General features: G+C 36.5%; 1 long non-coding RNA gene across 1 annotated transcript in view; it reads right to left on the bottom strand.

The window, feature by feature from the left end:
- Positions 1 to 14977, bottom strand: part of LOC134791804 (uncharacterized) — a 57517-nt gene that overhangs the window by 26299 nt on the left and 16241 nt on the right. Inside the window, exon 2 of the long non-coding RNA XR_010144329.1 lies at positions 4886 to 4916. This is a non-coding gene — a long non-coding RNA (uncharacterized LOC134791804). The remainder of the gene's footprint in view (positions 1 to 4885; positions 4917 to 14977) is intronic.

The following is a 14977-nucleotide window of genomic DNA, read 5'->3' on the forward strand; positions in this document are numbered from 1 at the left end:
ACAGATTGCCTAACAAATAAATTCCATTACGAATTCACTTTCAATCGTTACTAACAGTTTCGATTGTAACTACCAAGTTCGTTGCCCTTAACAAACAAACCAATTCATTAAACAAATCATTTTCAAAGTTTCCAAACTGTTGTACCATCGTCTACAAAATTAAACGATAGTGAATCTTATTGCAAGGATATAGAGTATACCAATTATCAGTTAGTATTGCTGCTAATAAGTTATACCTAATTGTAAAACCTTGCCGCTTTAACGTGACCAATGAAATACTAATAGTTAGGGAGGCGAATAGGGGAATTTTCGGCAATACTCGAGCGTGGCAGTTTAAGATATGAGAGATACCTTAGACCTAATAGAACAACCTTGTAAAGTATTTAGCTCTATATGTAGTGACGCGCGCCTAGGATAGACGATCAGATTAGTAAAAAAAAATGGATAGTCTGAAATACTCGAGCGCCTCAGATTAATATATTGGGGGTTGATTTTAGTGTTTAAAGACTAAATTTAACTAATCTGACGATAAGTCCTTGACGCCGCCGAGTTATAGGGTCGCGAACTTGTAAAAAAAAAACGTTAATCCGGCATTCTCGAGCGCGATTTTTTTATTTTTTATTTTGAAGAATATAATCTAAAACTTACTAAAAATACAAAATCTGCCGGTTTCCGCATGACCGGAAGTGTGGAGGAGCCATTTCGTCTTCCTAAGAACGCGTTGCGGCATATAAGTCGCGAACGATACATTTTACAAAAAAAAAGTTTAAATAAACAAAAAAGGTAATTTTATTGTCATTCTTAAATTCCCCGTTTTATCAAGGAGAAAGAAAGGAAAAAAAAGAAACCAAAAAACCTTTTTCGGTCAGATTAAGAGAACCCACCAACATTTTTGTCAGATTAAAAAAATATGCTTTCAGGATACCGAGATAAACCTCCCCTATGAAAATCTGACGCGCTCGAGTATTTCAAAAAATCTTTTTTTTTTTGCATTTTCAAAAATTCATCGTAACTTATCGTCACGCCGAAATCGTCAGTTTTTTTAAAGGAAGCTTCCTTGGGGCCTACTTAACACCCCTTCCGAAAATCTGACGCGCTCGAGTAAATTTTTTTTTTTTGCATTTTTGACTACTTTATATGCCTACCCCCACCACGCAAACCGGCAGATTAGTATACCGTTGTTATCAGAGGCACTCGGGGCATACGTAGTATGAATATCTGACGCGCTCGAGAATGCCCAAGTAACTGTTTTTTTTAACATTTTTGAAAAACCGTACACGCCAAACCCACCGCTAAAATGGTTTTTGCCATACGAGCTTTTCTTTTCGAAATTATTTTATCTTTCGATTTTGATAGGTCTCGACGGCGCCGTTGAATTACGCCATTTAGCTACCTCGCCTCCCTACCTATAAACGAAATGTTGAAGAGTGTTAAAGTGATATGGTTGTAAGTTTTCGCTCGTGAGTATACCATACCTTCAGTGTGGGATGATTCAGCTATAATTCAACTGATTGGTCAATTTTACGCTTTTTATTGATACACTAACTGTGTAACGACGGTAAAAGTAAATATAATCGTATTAGTTCAGCTCAGGGTTTTCAGTACCGTAGACCGGGGTGACTTTGGAAAATTTGGGGTTACTTTGATAGATTTAAAACGGCCATAGAATTACCATTATTCATTACTTACTGAAAATGTTCCTGTAACTAGTTAGATTACTATATATTCATATTCACCTACTGTAAAAAATCTCGCATAAATATATATTATAGCTTAAAAAATAGAATTTTAAAGTCGCCCCTGCATTTGAAAGTCACCACGTTCTACCGTATTCAAAATTATACAATGTGCTATTTAAATTGTTTTTGTTGAATTCTTAATTAACGATCTCTTTTAAAAACAACTTTTGATTACTAATCAATTTTAATTTTAAGGGTGCATTGTCAGTGTCGTAATTGCCATAAGTGCCATAACATATAAATATCTAGTTAATTTGATTGACTATTTACATATAAAAGCACCTATTAGTCCATTTACGTTATCTACAGTTGTAGCATTTACGTTAAAAAGTAAAAGCAAAAAAATAGCAATATGTTTTCATTTATAAATATGTACATACATAATATGTACACTAGACAAATGTTGTTTTTTTCTGTATGTTAAGCTCTCATCCGCGTATAACGATCTTGATCTAATTTTTACTAATTTTTGTCATTTTTTTCGAGAGCAAATTTTCTGCTCTATACAGCACAACCGAGATTTGAACCTACGATTTCGGACCACCATTCACAATGAAAGGCTAATGGCAATCTAAGTAGCTAATGAGAAGAAAAAGCTCAACGTAATGTTATACATTTCCTACTATACCGGCTATAATTACGTTTAATAATAACAAGGCAAGTAATATCATCTGCTACTGATCGCTGCAGGCTGCAGGTGAATCGTGTCGTGTCGTACGAATACTAAGATGAAGAATGCATCTTGCATCATTCCGATCTCGTGGAGAAACTTAATCTGTATTGACAATACAGATCTTGGGTTGGCACTGTAGGTGGAGCTATGCAGTGCTACGTACTGGGTGTAATTTTTTAGATGATGCAAGATGTATTTACGTGATTGTACTCATTGTTATGATCAAAAATTCCAGGCCGCGTAGCCAAGATGCACATCGCTTACGCTCCGTAGCGATCGAAACGCAACTGTCACTGTCACACTAATACGGAAGAGTGATGGACATAATGCTTTTCGTTGTCGAAGCGATAGCGATTGTAACCTTGGCTAGGCCGGCTGGTCTCCATAATTACTATTGTCGAATTTAACTTGAGTATGTATCACCTGATCTTTGTTTGCGATTTCAGGGTGGACCTCATAAAAAAAGTTTCTAATAGTAGAAATGAGTACAGTCGCGTATGTATATCGTTCGTTGTGTCACATAAAGTATATTGTTAAATACCCCATAATATTAATGCCACATAGCATGCATAATATTAATGTCTCCTCGAAACCTTTTTACTGCTGAACTACGAGGCGGCTTTGAAGAAGTTTAGCGGTTTTTTTTAATCAGAGGAAAGGACGAAAACAAAACAGGTCACAGTGTAAATTTCTCGTGGGTAGATTGGTACAGCTTGAATGAAATAAAATCAGAGAGCAACTGTATCAACCAAATGTGAAATTTAAAAATAAAAATTCCAGCATTATGGTGTCAAGGCGAATAATACGCTCGCATTCGCACTAATTTGTTACCAACTGAATATAATTCAATAGGAATTGATTTAGTTTTCGTTTTCGCTTTATGTGAACTATATACCTACATATATGTAGTTACATGGCACCTCCTGTTGACGGTTTCTAAATAATACAATAGACAATAGAAACTCAACTGGCTCAGCTTGAAAACTAAAGACTATAAATACATTTAATGAAGAAATACTGCGACCGTACATAAAACATGAGCAATGTACACAAATACAAGCAAGATAGGCTTAATATTTTCTTATAATTTTTACTTAGCATACACTGGATATAAATCTTAACCAAACGAGCACCGCGAGATGCCACGGATGGTAAGAACAATAAAAACAAAACTGACAGATCGTTTAAAATGCTTTAAAAACTTCATCCAATCCGTCACCGGGAACTTATTACAAATGGTATGTGGTCGAGATTAAGATGTGGAACTGGTTTGCTACTAGTTCTGTTTTTGTTTATTTGTTTGTTTGTTTCAAAACTTGCCAATGGTTGGCATGCCATAGGGAACGCTCCCGGTACTTATTTTGGACGAGAATCGGAAAACCCCGGTTTCGGTAGTATTTTTGGTGGTCTCTCCAATTTTCCTGCCATAGAACTCGACGGCGTTACATTGCCGGTCTGCTCCGACTTCTAGCACCTCGGTTCGCTCTTACAGTGCGATGGCGATATTGACCATGACGTGAAAAAACTATATTAGCACAGGATGGATGAAATGGCGTCAGGTCACGGGAACCATTTGCGACGCCCGAATGCTTTGAAAAACGATGCGATTTCGTCGCACGAGACGATGAAATAGGCACCTACTCATAAAATATCTCAGATTATCCTGACTACTAGTATTGCATGTCATCGAGCGAACACAAATCATTTTCTCCTCGCAATCGCAATAAAATCGAACAGTTGTACGATTGTAACTGTGCGCGTACAATCAATCATTCTAGAATGCCTCATAATCAGTGATCGTAGATTTTCCAGCATTTTTGGTGCAGCGAAGTGTTGTTAACGGAATTGGTATAAATAATTTCAACCCTAATGATTAATTAGCGTTTACTACGTTGATATTAACCTGAATTTACCATTTCAGTTGAAATTATCTATACCAATTCCGTTAACACCACGCGAATCGATTTGGTGCAGCGGAGTAGTGTTAACGGAATTGGTATAAATAATTTCAATCATAATGATTAATTAGCATTAATTACGTTAATATTAACCTTAAAAATACCATTTCAGTTGAAATTATCTATACCAATTCCGTTAACACCCTCTGCTGTAACAAAAATGCTGGAAAATGTACGATCACTGCTCATAATACGTATAATGTGTCAACATAAACTGAAATAGATGTCTTCAGCGCCCAGGGCTGGGCTGGGGGCCTTGGTCACTTTTTCTTTCGTATGACATTTCAGTTTATAATTTATATAATATGTGGTAGTCTGGTAGTGTTTCTCAATCAAAATATTTTCATAATTTAATTTGTTTCCTAGTAATATGTGTGAATACATTTTTTTTTTAAACACAATAATAAATATCCACCAGTGATCTGAACGAAAGGTCACACCGTTAAATTATATAAAAATGTTTCTAAAAATTTTGTTTATTTTCCCAATATAGTAATATTGATCTTAAATCTTACCTACTCTTCAAGTAGTTCCAGTTGAGGCGGTCTGAAACAATAATAATTAATTTAAGTCACAAAATCACTTGACCCATTTGCACAATTTAAATTAGTTTCAATAACTCCACAAAGTATATACGCTAACACTCGTACCAGTGAAAGCGAAAACTATAATGGCCACTAAATTCGAAAAAAAAACTGGCAAATTTGAAAAAAGAATCCAATTGTAGTAGACCCATAATCGACATTGGCGGTCCGAGATGGCCGTTAGCAACAAAAGTGAATCGGGCTTTGGCCTTATCGTTACGACGCCAGAGTAGTGAAGCACCGATGCCGCGAAAATCGGTAAAGTCCCGGAAATAATCCATATTGGTGGTATAGACGTGGGAATATCATGGGTAAATTCCTCGAAGTGATTTCCTCTTCTGCCAATATTTACTAAGAATTTTATGATTTTTATTTGTTCAAAATATTGCTTTAGTTAAGATGTTTTTATTTGCATACTCGTAGTTGACACTTTGACAGTGAATACCTGTAACATTTTACGATCGACAATTTTGTTTTGATACGTAATTAAGTTATATAAGTAAGTATGTCACTTTATATAGGGTTTTATATTTAATATGATTTATCTATGGTTTTTGCGAAATTAACGAAACAAACAGGAATTTACATTATCTTAACACAATAAAAATAAAGTAAGTACCTTAATATTCCCTGGAAATATATCCGGCATAAGCACAACACTAAATACTCCAGCGGAGTGTATCGAGAATGTTTAATAATCTCTATTGCTGACCGTACACCGGACAGCCGTGTCAATTGAGTTAACTTTTTTACCCACTTTTTGTCCGCTCGCAACTTTTTCGTCGAAGAAAGTGGTCGAAAAACTATTATTATGTTAGGAAGCTTTTATGCGTCGTTTCATGATCGTCACACGATAATAGAGGCCTACGGTAAATGTTTACCTAATACCTAATCATGACTCGCGTGCGTGTAATTTGTAAAATATTCACGTTTAGTTTGCCTAAAGTAATACGGTAAAAGTATAATTTTACTTTTCAATGACCGTGTAGTTATTATGTAGTGTTTTCCACGTTTATTATTCGGAGTTACGTCTTTTACTGGCGTACTTAGTAATTTAATTCTGATGTGCTCCTGTGTTACAAAACTGTTTCAAAACTTTAACGCGCATTTGTTTTGATGGAAATCCAATTTTTTATAAAATTTATCGAATTCATTTGTTTGAATATATTGAAACGGTTTTTCAATCGAATATTGCTCCCGTTTTTGTGAGTGACCAGTTTTAATTTATTTTTGTTCAGATATAAACATAACCAGATCGATTTCAAAAGATCAGATCGTCGTCGTATGTCAGTGAATTAAGAACTATGGGACATATTTTTGAATAAGTTGGCTATACCCATATTTTTACAGTTGACTGTACCTAGAGTTAGACCAAACTACTTCTGCAAAGACAAAGTGTGGAAGTATCATCACAAACGTCAAATTTCTGTACAAATATGACGTTAATTATAAGAGAAAGATAAAGATAAAAGATTTTTATTCGTGACGATCACAAAACATGTGCGGACATGTACAGACAACAACAGCAAGAACAGAAGAGAACAATAAGTGTGCATCACGAAATGGACCCAACTCAGCATAATGCTAGCTATAAAGCCAGCGCTGGTCTTCCGTAGGGCCCATTCGGTGATGCCACGACAGATAACACAAAAAGATACATATTAAAACATTGCAAAAGAAAGACAGAAGAAATAATTAAGAAAACAGAAAATACAAAATACAAGAAAACTAATTAAGAAAAGAAACAAAACAAAATGAAAAGAAAAGCATAAACATAGACAAAAATTTATAGTAGACGTAAAATTATGAACGCGACCATACCATGCGTCAACGCTTGCCTGCAGCTGCTAGCGCCAGCGGCGACTTGCGTAACTAAAACTATCTACAAACGTGGCATGGCATGGTCGCACCATGGGAAAAGATAAACTATAAGAAGATGGACAACACAATATAAGTAGGCGTAACTTAAAATTATAAAGAAGTGAAAAAAAGAAGCGATATGGCAAAGCAAAAGGGACAATAAACGAAGGGTAAGCTATATAAATACGAGAGACAAAACAAGTTATATGCAACTAGTGTCATGACTCAAAGTTTCCTGTGATTTTTGGTGTAAATACATAAACTGTTTAAGTTTGCACCTAAAAGTGTTAACATTTTGCAGGTTCCTTATTGGCGGAGGAATATTATTCCAAATCTTTGCTGCTGCATATCGGAAACTACCACGGAACGCTGATGTAGCATGTCGAGGTGGAAGTAGATGTATCGCACACTGCCGGCGTTCACGCGTCCTATTGATCGTCAGCTTATATATATTATGGCACTTCACACTTTACCAAGTCAAAGTCGGTAGCTTAGATGCAATATAAAAGCAACTCCAATTAACGTTTCAAGTTTTGTTGCAGTAATCTTGCAGGTATAAAAGGAATTATGTAATTGGCCGGCTATTATATTTGTAATTGATTCGCGGTTGAATATTCATTAGAGTCATTAGTCTAAGTAGAGTTATAATCGTCAATTAAATCGTCAAAGCGGCGCTTGGACTCGGATTATTTTGAATCAATCGGAAGGAGATCTAGTTATTAATGATTCGTTGGTCATTTCACTAATTATTTAATCAGTTTATTGCTGTGTTGGGGTTGTATTCTCAAAATTTAAAAATCAACATTTTTCGTAAAAAATGTTATATTTAATCTGCAAAATGTGCTAAGTGCAAATCATAATCATCATCATCATCATCATCATCATCATCATAAATCTTTAGAGCCTGGCTCTTTTCGGTGGAGTAACCGCCATTCCGTTCTTCGCTCTGCCACTCTTTTGAGCTCCTGATACGTCACTACGTTGATTTTCTCTTTGGCTTAAGTAAGTAAATAAATATTAATACAGGAGATATAAGATAACCCACTCTGGCATACCACAATCTAAATGCCGACAAAAGTGCGCGATTTGAAATACGTTTATTCACAATAAGTTTATAAATATTGTTACGAATAAACTTAGTCAGTTCCTTCAGCCAAGCCAGACACGATAATAAATCCCGAACGATTTCTAAATGCGAATAAATACGAATGGCAGTCCTATGAAATACCAGTCTTAGAAATATGAAATATCCTTTTAGCATAGTGCACGTAATCCGTGCACGGCACCGCCCGGACAATGTGCAACGGATCTACGGACGGACAATGCACAGATATAGAATGGCACAGACGTGCAATGCACATAGATCACAGCCGTCGTCACAATGGAGACAGAAGGAGCGGACCTCACACGGCGATTTACGAGAAACAGCTATATGACAGTGCTCACTGAGTAAAAGTAATAGTTGGTAAGTACTTGAAACTCATACTTGTATGAGTTAAAAATGGTAGTAGCTTAAGTACAAAGGCGCCACTGCATTCAAAAGTAACTTGCCAAAGTTCGAGGAGAGATACTCCGGACCTCGATGACGAAGCCGAATACTAAAGAGCAGAACGAACCAATGATCAAGTGTTGGTACCTATTTTATTTAATACAAACAGATATAGAAGTAAAGCCCCATTTAAGTAGACGATTCAAAAACTTGGATGCGAATTTTTTTCGTACTTGGTCGATCGACTTAATTCATTTTACTCTCAATGTACTTATCTAATATTGCATGCAAATTCCTAAATGGGGCTTAATGCACCTTGTTTAAAGGAAATACCTATATCATAAGTCGAAGAAATGAACATCGTTATTTTTGGGAACGTGTAAGAAATGAACATCGTGTTTTTATTAAATAAATAATCTGTCTGGTACTTAGGTAAATATTTTATTTTAATCGAGTCAAGATCATGACTCCTTGGGCAACTTGAAGACATTTATTATTAAATATATCTTCAATATCTTGAATCTAAACCAGTTATACTGGAAATTTTATAATTTAACTTTATGTTTTGCACATTATAAGATACCGTAACAACTACCGTACTTTTAAACGTCAGATAGAACTTAGAAATTAAGTAAACCTATAACATATAGATAATTAAATAAAAATTACACTATTAATTCTGATTAAAGGAACTTAATCTTTGTATCTCCACTCTAGATCTATGTCCTGCATAATACCTTGTATAATTATTTTTCACGGCACTTCGTACCTAAAGGCTCTTTTTATTCTTCAAGAATAGAGAATCTTAAGAGGAAAATAATTATCAATGACCTTGAAAGCTGCCATTTGTTTTAGGTTTACATACTATCTTCCATCTTTATCACTCTGTACCACGTAGAAAGAGAAAAGCCTGTAGAAAGAGTTTATATAGCACGCGACTTCAGCGTGTGGTAAGATTTGTGTTGAGATATGTTGTACATTCTATAATACCGTATTATCTTTTAAATTGCGATAACTTAAAAGATAATCCGGTAGAAACGGCCAAAATATAAATTTACTTAAATCACAATTTAAACAACCTAATCGTTTTTTACCGGATTAGCAAGCTGAAGTGGCAATGGGCAGGCCACATTGCACGCAGAAAAGATGGCCGATGGGGCCGGAAAGTGCTCGAGTGGAGACCACGGACTAGCAAGCGCAGCGTAGGACGTCCACCCACAAGATGGACAGACGACCTTGTTAAGGCCGCCGGAAGTCGCTGGACGCGGGTCGCTTCCAACCGGTACGAATGGAGGTCCAAGGGGGAGGCCTATGTTCAGCAGTGGACGTCTTATGGCTGAGATGATGATGATGAATCGTTTTTTAAAGCTGCGAAATTACGTAAATGCTCATGTCGTCGTTTCTGTGTAAGAAAAAACGGTGACAGCGACAAGCAAAGAACAATACACTCCCAAATGCACAAAGTCATAAAATTAAAGAAAACAATTGAACATTAAACGTCAGCCCTGAAGCATTGATAGCGCAATCGCAAGATGCAAATTTCGATTCGAAATTCAAAATTCGATGTCACCCGAATAAATCGCTCCGCGCTTTACGCAACGGACAATCGCGTGCGTTTATTTTTACGCAGTCTCATGCGCAAGCGCATAGAGATGTCACAGAGGTGCGTCTATAGTCAGCATAAGCCAGGAATCGGGAATATAAATCAGTACGATGCTACAATGGCCATGAAATGTCTACAGTAGGATTACCAAGCTGAATTCGTATTATAGATTTTCCCGGTTTTGTATGTTCCGTTTCGCTTTTGAACACTATGTTGTATGTTGTTTATAAATGCGAATAATGACACTTACTGCTCAATTTGCTTCTAAATTATATGAGGACTTAAGAAGCTGGGGTAGTAATGATAGATGAACCATTATTGTCGGATGCTTTTAGCTACGCAGAAGAAGTGATGGAAAGAAGCTGGTTTCAATATTTTCACTACAGATAGGCTCTCCTTATTTAATTCTATCCTCTAGACTCTAGAGTGGCAAATTTGATGCGAATTTCGAATTGTTTCCTTACGTTGGCTAATAGGATGGACTTTTAAAGCGATCATTTTAGATCCAATTCGAAATGTTTTACAACTAGTATTTTCTTTGTGTTGGTGTGGTGATGTTTCACTCGGTAGTAGTTGACTAACCTATGTAACGCCTAAAATTAACTTTTGGAATCTTTTGGCCTTTTGGCTTGCTCTGGTATCAATAATATCACGAGGAGCAAAACGACAACTCTACCCCCATGTAAAACAAACAAGGAGAAATTAAATTAAATTAGAGGAATTATATAATAAATCTTTCGAAAATATATCGGTAAGTCGATATTGAAGGCGGTTCTGAGGCTTTAACTCAGAACTTGTTACAGTTAGACGTAGCACTTTAATAAATAGTATACATTTCAATCACCACCATGTTAATGAAAATGGATATATAAATATTGAATATTCATTCCATGGTCCAACTTATAACTTTAGCTAAAGTTATGTAGTCGCTGCTAGTGTCAAGACTTATGGAGGGATAACTCTACTTCCATAGCCTCAAGTCCTTACATCCGATGTAGATGATTTTGAGCTTTATTACAACTTGGCAAGACGTAATTCCGTAATAAAGCAGTACGAGATACGATCTTGCGAAAGTTACTATTTGTAAAACAAATTTATATTTATTGAATAAAAATAGAAGACATACATTTTCATGGCTTTCGTTTGATGAAAGCGGTTTATGAACGGAATCGACGACTTTGTAGCGCCAGATATCAAATAAAGAATGACTTACGCTTGTTTACATTGTATATTATTTATCGGTTTATCACTAGTATCAGTCCTAGAAAATTGAACGTTTATTGAATTTTGCCGATTAGGGGAGAATGTTTGTTTTTGAGTCTTAAGTTTAAAAGGGAAAATATCGGCAAAACTGGGTGGGACAAGGTCATTGTAGTAAGGACGTCGCCTTAAATGCCTTAGTAGAGAATTTTTAAATAGTAATTACAAAGGATATTCCCATGTAAAGTGTATAAATATGTATAATATTTACAAATATATTTGGCGTCATGTAAAGTATCAGTTAAGTTTTCAATACAAAATTTTACTGATTGTTTATGAGTCACAGAGAAGCAAAGTCTTAACAGTTAATATCCACAAAATGTACCAAAAAGGTAACCCTTATGGTGCGACTATGTCCCTCTGTCTGTTTGTCACATTGCTATTTTACTGTGAATGTTGCTGGCTTTGCTCCTATACGGCACATTACTCTATAAAAAAGTAAGCGATCTGTGATATATGCGATGCGTACACGCCGGTATTCAATAAACTCGGCTACTTAACATGCGTATCACACGCCGGGCTAAACGACGCCAATTTATCTGGTCCGTACCTCCGAGCGGTGCACAGGAAACATACCTAGTAGACGCAGATATTGTTGTTTTATAAGGGTTCTGCTAGTGTTCAAGTATGATTTAGTATATACATACTTGGCTAGGTGTTATCTCATTAAGTTCCCTGTTGGGGGTAGGGGTAGTTACTTTATTTTGTAGCACGGCACGGCAATATACATTTGCAATGTCATTGATATCAAATCCGCTATAATTAGACCCCTACACGGTCGGCAACAAGGCTACCGATCACTGCTAGTTTGGTAGTTTGAGTAGCTGGTTATCAACCAAATTGTATTCCACCAGGATAATTATCAAGCTGGCCTTGGACTGTCGGAAGATTGGTTGCGAGTCGTGTATCCTTTATTATAATTTGAAAAATATACTAAGCGATCTGCTAACGAACCAGTATTTTTTACTCCTCCTTATAAATATAAATTTTATTATCAATCCGCAGTGAAGTTTATGTTTTAACCCTAAAAACTTGATTAAAGGAACAAACAAAGCAGCGGTCCGGTTAAAAATAGACTGCGCGCAAAAATTAAGTGCTATTATATTTTCTGTGCTAGCACTATCGGTATGCACTACTAAATACACATCTCAATAAAGCTATACAACACACTGTATTTCTCAAATATACTTAACAATGACAAATTAAAAACAGCTTTAGTGCATTAGGATAAAGTTCAAATTCAAATCAAATTCTGCGGCGTCATATGAGTTTGCGGAAACTATAAGCTTTGGACCGGGTACTCTAGTGAGGTGTAATGTGTACCCTCGATCATTTTTAATGGTGGGATCGTTAGCTTATGATAGGGCCGATAGGTGTAAGATCAATTACATCGTCGTTAAACTGCAGTTAATTATTTAGAACTCATAGTTAGTTAGCATAAAAAACATTGTGAGTACAAAGTATTTAATCACTCCAATTGGGCTTAAGTTAAGAGTCACACGACTCATCATCATCTTCCTCGCGTTATCCCGGCATATTGCCACTGCTGATGGGAGCCTGGGGTCCGCTTGACAACTAATCCCAAGAATTGACGTAGGCACTAGTTTTTACGAAAGCGACTGCCATCTGACCTTCCAACCCAGAGGGGAAACTAGGCCTTATTAGGATTAGTCCGGTTTCCTCACGATGTTTTCCTTCACCGAAAAGCGACTGGTAAATATCAAATATTTCGTACGTAAGTTCCGATAAACTCATTGGTACGAGCCGGGGTTTGAACCCGCGACCTCCGGATTGAAAGTCGCACGCTCTTACCGCTAGGCCACTAGCGCTTAAGAGTCACACGACATATCGCATCGCATATAAAAAGCCGCTTCTATACAAACGGAGTAACGCTCTCATATTAAAACGACATTCTGAAATAATTAAACTAATTTGAAAATAGAGCGTTTCACACTTAGCCAGATTAGTCATCACAAAATACATTTAATAGCGACTAAAAATATAAATTAAAAATAAATAAATAATTCAGCCTATATACGTCCCACTGCTGGGCACAGGCCTCCTCTCATGCGCGAGAGGGCTTGCTTGGGCTATAGTCCCCACGCTAGCCAAATGTGGATTGGGGACTTCACATACACCTTCGAATTTCTTCGCAGATGTATGCAGGTTTCCTCACGATGTTTTCCTTCACAGAAAAGCTAGTGGTTATTTCGTACATAAGTTCCGAAAAACTCATTGGTATGAGCCAGGATTTGAAGTATTTGAACCCGCGACCTCCGGATTGAAAGTCGGACGACGTGATATCCACTCGGCCACCACCGCTTACAAACTAAAAATACTTATGACTGAAAATAGACCCTGTTTTAATGCTTTTAAGTAACCATTTTATTCGAGATCAAATCCAAAGGCTCAATGCTTCTGCACCAATCGTCTGAAATCATTAATCATTTGATACCACGGGCATAACACTGATATTTATCTAAATGGACAAATTACTAGTTCCAGCGGCGTTAGCATGGTCGCATTTTTATCGCTTATCACCATGCCTGTCACGTTCTAACAAGTATGTATGTAAGTGCGAAAGTGACGGGCATAGCGACAGGAAATGGAACCATGCTGCGCCCGTTGGCTACATATTTCCATAGCCTGCAATGCACACTGTCCTGCTAAGTTTAAAAGCAGTATTTTAAATGAAAATTGAATGCAAGCGTGTACTTTAAAATCTGAATTCGAAAATTCCATTTTCAAGTATATGTATATTTTGATTTTGAGATACCACCTTTTAGCACAGTCTACGACACCGGTTACACGCTAATTCTGGCGTCAGTTCAGTCCATCAGTCTGGTCAGACTGACGGGAGAATTATCGTGTAACACGCGGACTGATGGACTGATGGTCTGGACTGATGAAAATTTAAATTTTCGAACGAGCGAGCGAAGCGAACGAAGTTCTTACATTCGACTTGGGACACGCGGCTGGCTAGGGGCACGTCCCGGCATTTCGATGTTTTTAAGCTGTACTATCAGAGGATAGTTTGATACTCAAGAACTTAAGTAAATTTGTTCTAATTTAAATGAAATTGGGTAAACGTGTAGTTGAGGGCATTATATTTTAGTCATTAAATTATGAGCAGGCTCGATCAAGGGGTTATTGAGCTAGAAGAGCTTAGAAGGTTAAAAAGCTATTTGTGAGGGGTCTTGCTATTTTGGTCATCTTTTAGCAAGAAAGTATGGTCGACTTTGGTATCAAATAAAAGTGCTCGGCTTGCACATTTATAATCTCGTTTTTAAATTTACCATTTTGAAATAATTAGCATGATAAAAATAAACATAAATAAATGGAAAAAGGCGCGAAATTCAAATTTTCTATGGGACGATATCCTTTCGCGCCTACATTTTTCAAATTTGCCGCCTTTTTCTACTGACATATCTGCTTGAACCAGTATCTTATTAACCGACTTCCAAATCTCAAAAGGATTTCATCTCTCGATTGCGATTTTTTTTAATGTTTGTTACCCATATCTCCGTCGTCATTACTGGACCGATTTTGAAAATTATTTTTTTTATTGTATGTAGATACCTATATGCATACAGATTGGTCCCGTTTTTATCAAAACCAAGTTCTGATGATGGGATCCATGAGGAATCGAGGGAACTCCTCAAATGTTAAAGGCATAAATATAGTGATTTATGTGCTTTACAACAAATCAAGCATATACATTCAAAAAAGTGACATTTCATGAAGTGGAACTGCTGATGATGATCAGAACGGAACTCTTCAACGAAGCATAGTTCACGTTTGGCGATTTGTC

The sequence above is a fragment of the Cydia splendana genome, chromosome 6, assembly GCF_910591565.1.
Source record: "Cydia splendana chromosome 6, ilCydSple1.2, whole genome shotgun sequence".
In the NCBI taxonomy this organism is placed as follows: domain Eukaryota; kingdom Metazoa; phylum Arthropoda; class Insecta; order Lepidoptera; family Tortricidae; genus Cydia; species Cydia splendana.